The sequence below is a fragment of the Gavialis gangeticus genome, unplaced genomic scaffold (assembly GCF_001723915.1).
Source record: "Gavialis gangeticus isolate Ggan-Ray unplaced genomic scaffold, GavGan_comp1, whole genome shotgun sequence".
Lineage (NCBI taxonomy): Eukaryota > Metazoa > Chordata > Crocodylia > Gavialidae > Gavialis > Gavialis gangeticus.
In genome coordinates, this window is record NW_017728992.1 from 74706592 (window position 1) to 74712709 (window position 6118).

Genomic DNA, 6118 nt, shown 5'->3' on the forward strand with positions numbered 1-6118 from the left:
AAGGCACCATATTGGCCTTCTTCCAGTCTTCAGGTACTTTACCAGAGCACCAGGAATTCTCAAGAATCTGTGCCAGGGGCTGAGCTATGATGCTAGCCAGGTCCTTGAGTACCCTGGGGTGTAAGCTGTCAGGGCCAGCTGATTTGAAGGTGTCCAGCCTCTCAAGGTGTTCCTTCACAAGGTCAGCATTGATGGATGGTAAGGACAGGGGTTCCTGTCCTCACCCAGGTGTTCCTGTCGTATAATGGGCAGGGGCGCCCCTTGGGACTGGTGAAAACCCAATGCAAAGTACCCATTTAGCAAGTTGGCTTTTTCATGGCATTGGTGTTAGTTGTCTCATCTTGTTTAGCAGAGGTCCGGTGTTGCCCTTATTTTTCCTCCAACTCCCCACATATCTAAAAAAGGACTTTTTATTGTCCTTGATACTTGTAGCTAGTTGGAGTTCCATCGCAGCCTTGGCTTTCCTGGTTCACTCTCTGCAGGACTGGACCAGTGCAGAATATTCCTCCTTAGAGGTAGATCCAGTCCTCCATCCTTTGTAGGTCTTTCTTTTTAGATGGAGGAGGTCTGCTAGTTTCCTGCAGAGCCAAGGGGGCTGCTGTGCCCTCTTGCTGCCTTTCCTCTGAGACAGAATAGATTTAGCTTGTGCATCCGGGATTGCTCCCTTGAGGAGCAACCGCTCGTCCTGAACTCCCCTCCCCTTAGGGTCGTGGTCCCCTAGGGCCTCACTGACAAGCCTCCTGAGCTTGTCAAAGTCAGCTTTCCTGAAGTTGAGGACTTCTGTATTGCTGACTGACTTGCCAGCTTTATGGCGCACGGTGAAGGTGATCAGCTCATGGTCACTGTCACCCAGCTTCCTTTCAATCTTTAGGTCAATGAGTAGGTTGTCCCCTGTATCCAGTACCAGGTCAAGCTGTGCTTTACCTCTCATCAGCCCGTCGACTTCTTGCATCAGGTAGAGCTTATCCACTCACGAGAGAAAGCTTTGTGATCATTTGGATTTGGCCAAGCGCTCTCCCCATGAGATGTCTGGGTAGTTGAAGTCTCCCATGACAACCATGCAGCAGGAGCCTGCAGATTCAGTCAGTTCCCTGGCTAACTCCTGGTCAAGCTCTTGATCTTGGGTTGGAGGTCTGTAGTAAACTCCTGCCATTATGTCCCCTGTGCCATGTTCCTCACAGATTTCAACCCAGAGGGTCTCCAATTGTCCACCTTGGGCACCAATGTTGGCTTGCAGGGATGTGTAGCTTCCCTTGACCTAGAGAGCTACACCTCTGCCCCTTTTGTCCACTTGATCTCTCCTGTAGGGTATAGCTGTCTATACCTGTTGTCCAGTCATGGGTGGAGTCCCACCAGGTCTCCGTTATCCCTATGACATCGTACTTATGTGTGTTTAGCAGGAGGACAAGTTCCTCTTGTTTACTCCCCAAGCTCCTGGCATTTGTGTGCAGGCAGGCAAGTGTCCCTTTAGGGGTCCTTGCCTTGCCCACAGCTTGTTCCAGGGCTGGGGCAGGGGTGGGCTCCCTTAAGTGCCATGACCTGCTGGCTTTCCAAGGGTTGCTCAGCAGGCCAGCAGTGGCGGTAGTCCCCCCATCCCTATGCGGGCTTAGTTTAAAGCCCGGTGGAGCAGGTCAGTCAGTTTGGCTGAGAATTTACTTGGCATTAGTAATGTCACTGTATTTACATGGCATTAGTAATGTCACTGTAGCACTCATGTAATTGTCTGGCTGCGAACCAAATCTGCTCCCAGTCAGCCATCCATGTGGGGTCAGCAGATAGCTCTCTGCCCCTAAGAGCTGCCTGCTGCTGGGGCAGGCTCTGCCACAGGAGCCCAGGCAGGGACTATGGCAGCAGGGGGCTCTAAGCTCCCCACTCCCAGATTGTGGAATGGAGGCTGGGAGATCTCTCAGACTGAGCCCCAGAGTTATGGGGCTCAGGCTGGGAGCTCCCTGAAGGTGAGGGCTGGGGAGTTTGTTTCTGACCCAGTTCTGCAAGCATGGACTTGGGGGGGCGGGAGAGGAGGACATGCTAGGGAGCTTGTTCCCTACCCAGCTCCACCAGCACGGAGCTGTGGGTGGGGGGACAGGTTGGGAGTTTGTTTTCTGCCCAGTTCCACCAGCATGGAGCTACAGCCAGGGAGAAGGCTGTGGAGCTTGTTCCCTGCCCGGGTCTGTGAGTGAGGAGCTGGGCAGGTAGGGGGACAGGCTTGGGAGCTTGTCCCTCCCCCCATTTCCCCCCCCAGCTCCATGCTCACAGAGCTGGGCAGGGACCAAGCTCCCTATCCCCCACTCCATGATTACAATTGCAGTTGTGGAGCGGGGGCTAGGAGCTCCCTTTATGGGCACAGTTCCTCGTCCAACCTGGAGCTGAATGGGACCTGTCCCTGACCTGGACAATTCCCAGCCAGTTCCAAGATATGCAGAGAAGCACGTGCAGCCTGGAGGTGGCTGGGGACTGTCCTGTTTAGGTAGTCCCCAGCCAGCTCCAGGCTGCAGATGCAGACTTCCCTACACAGCCCGGTTCTGGCCAGGAACTGTCATGGTCAGGGGCAGGTCCCAGCCCTGAGCCCCACTTGGGTGACTGAGGCACAGGGCTTATAAAGCTGTAGGGGTGGAAAAGGTCCCAGCCCCCTGGCCTGATCCATTGGTGGGGCATCTAGCAGCGAGCCACCAGCAGATAAGGGCAGGGGGCTGAGACCTGCCCCTCCCCTGCAGGTCTTGGAGCCAGGGCCAGGAGCTCTGCCTTGGCCCAGCAGCATGCAGCCTACTGGGCCAGGAGTCTCCTGGCCCAGTGTTCCCTGCCAGTCTCTGGGCTAGCACCCAGGAAGAGCCTGGAGCTTCCTCCGGTGGCCACAGGCATGCATTATCAGGCTGCAGGGGACTGGGAGCAAATCTGCTTCCTACCCAAAAACCCTAGGTTGGGAGTAAATCTAGGCAGGAGTAAATGCATGTGTAGATGTGCCCACTGGGCATGTCTACACATGCTTTAGGGGGACTTAAATTAAATTTAGTACCTCAATTGTTAGGCACTAAATAAATGCACATTAGGCTGCCTTAATGTACAGTAATGAATGCACATGGTTTTTAAGTGATGTTTAATGTACTGTAGCCTATTCTACTGAGCATTAGTGTAACAGCACAATTTTTTACACGATGCTTTAATGCGCTGTAAAATAGGCTACTGTGCATTAAAGCACACATGTAGATGTGCCCACAGTCTATTACACAGTGTTGCTGATTTCAAATGCTTTCTCCAGCACTTACCATGAATTAGGTGACATTTAAATACTTCACTGTTAAGTTCAGCATAGAAAATAATTGAGTCCAATTTTAAATGAAGGAAAATATGCTTTTTGTTAGTTCAGTGTACTGAAGACACTAGGCATATTGTACAAAATCAACAGAAAGAGTACAGACATATAAAATGCAGCTATTGCAATCTACTAAAACCAAATAGATTTTAGAAAATTAGATATGTCTGAGTTGCACATTACTTTTTGTTAAAATATTACACTGTAGAGGAAAACTTTATCTTCAGGTAGACTGAGAGGAATATGATTTAGCTGTTGATACATCTCTACATTTTATAATGACTCTGCTTAGCAATCAATGAGTGACAAACAGAATAATAAATTAGTTGCTCTGAAAACTAACAGTACCTAAAATGCATAGGAACCCTTGCACAATAGGAAATATATTATCTTTCATTCACAGGATTAAGACATTGATTAATCATTTCCTTGGAGCTATATTTTTATCTCAAATTGTTGAATCCTGTTTATCACTGAGCTCAGTTATGTCAAAATATTACCAAGAGCAGTAGGTTTTATTTAATAGCTTCTCTTCAGGTTTTATATTCAAGGCTAATCACTGGATAGTGGAACCTCACATCTCATTGGTAATTAAATGTATTACTTACTACTGGAGATAGGTAAAAGCTGGAAATATATTTTCCAAAAATCTGTACTTCCTTTTGTGTGGTAAAGGAGAATGTTAGTTTCTGGAGCAATCTTTTTTTTGTTAGGACAGAGATGACTGGAACTGGATAAAGAATGCTGAATTTAATCAAGTCATAATCTCTCACTTGGTTCCATAGGTCAGAAGTCTAATGGCAAAGGTGGACATGACAATCATACACACCATCTGTGATCCTTGTTCTTTCAAGGCTGTTGGAGGTTGTTACCCCAGCTTGATGAGAGAAGGGGTGATGATGAGAGTAATAGGAATATGCACAAATTCAGCATGGTTCTCATGTGCCTGTTGAGTTCAAGAGCACCCTTTGTCAAGGGATGACAACATTCACAATGTAGCTAATGTTGGAGGTATGGCTCTGCCAGAATCCTACTTTATTTGAACTTGCAGCCGGACTGCTTCTTTTCACATTGCTCCCAGCCCTGTAAAAAACACTGCTGTTCTAAGCTGCTTAGGTGATGCAATGTGATGCAGGGAGAAAGAAAAATCATCCCAAAGAGTTACTATGAATGGATAGTTTTCATTTTATGGTCTCAGTATGCTGGCCTGTGTAGATAGTTCAATGTTAATAAATGAGAAGTAGCAGTAAAATGCTTCTGATCTCTATCTGAATGGGCATGCTGTTAATTTGATTTTCAGAGCTGCTGAGAACCTGCAACTCATTTATTGGAGCTGGAATTTCAGGCATTCATCACCTCTGAAAACCTGAATTTGCAGATGAACTCTCTCTCTCTCTCTCTCTCTCTCTCTCTCTCTCTCTCTCTTTTCTACCTATAGGGTAGACCTAGTATTTGGAGGTTATGAAGGCTGATTTCACTGCAACCTGCAACTCCCCTGCACCGATTCATCAGGGAAGAGGTATATGCCTGGGCATAAGTTTCCTTCAAAAGTATGATTTCCATGTTATATGCTAATATTCTAAAAGTGAGAAGCAGACACCCACTCTGTCACTCAAATGACTGGGAACAGAGTACGGGGGCTGAAAATGAGCATGAAAATTGGATAAAGTTGTGTGAGTTAACACAAACTGTGACAGTATTAGGCACACACTTTGACATGTATATCACTCCTATATGAATCCTATTCATCCACATATTCCTCCACATGAGAATATTTATAGCAATTTGGACACCATTTCACTACATATTGCAGTGCTCTGCCCCAGAACATTTAGGGGAAATATGTTTAGCTTTATGGTGTTACTTGTCACGTTTTGTGTGATAACTGGACCAAAACAACCCTGCTGCCATAAACAGGCGCCATTTTTTGGTTCATAGACACCAACTTTTATTTTTGCAGGGGGTAAACGAGCTAAGATGATGAACATGTGAAAAGTTTTACACATTCAGGTGAAAGCCGTCTTCCTGAAGGGGGTGAGGGCCTTCTGGGTCAGCTCATTATAGATGGGCAAAAGAGAAGTATGTAAGCCAAATCTTTATGAAGAGTTTATTTTGATTAGTTTTATTGGAAATGTAAACTAGGCATTCTACTGAATAAATTTACCTTTCAGTTCTTTATATGGAAAAACATAAGGCTTTGCTTATTATAAATGTGTATTATTTGGTAGTGCAAACCAAAGCATGCAGTATAGACATTCTTTCATACTAGCAAAAATATTAATATTTCTCTCAGTATGGCTATTTATTGGCAATGGATTAAATGATGTTGCACTGGTTAAGAGGTACAGTACCTTTCATTACCCTATGGGTCAAGGCATAAGATACCTAACATCAACCAACTACTGTATTATTAAAAACACAAGATATGGTCATAGTCCATTGACTCCTGCTCCTAACTCAGGCTATTTAGAAAATCCTATCCTTGAAACTGAATATTAGTACCCGGTACATATAGATATAAGGCTGTGCAAATTTAACTCCTTCGTTTTCCAAAGGAGGTTTTGTTAGGGCTCTGCTAGATGTGCAAATTAAAGCTATAAAGTTGTTACACATTTCTAGCACTAACTTCATAGCTGGTTGGCTTTCTCCATAGCTGGATAGTCATTTTTATCATGTGATAATTACTTTGCACATGTGGCCACTCTAAATTTATTGTGCGATTAACCAGTCAATTGTGCAATATATGTAACATGTAGCAGAAGCCCTATAGAGCTTCTTGGTGAAATTTGCTCCTGGGTAGACACTTAA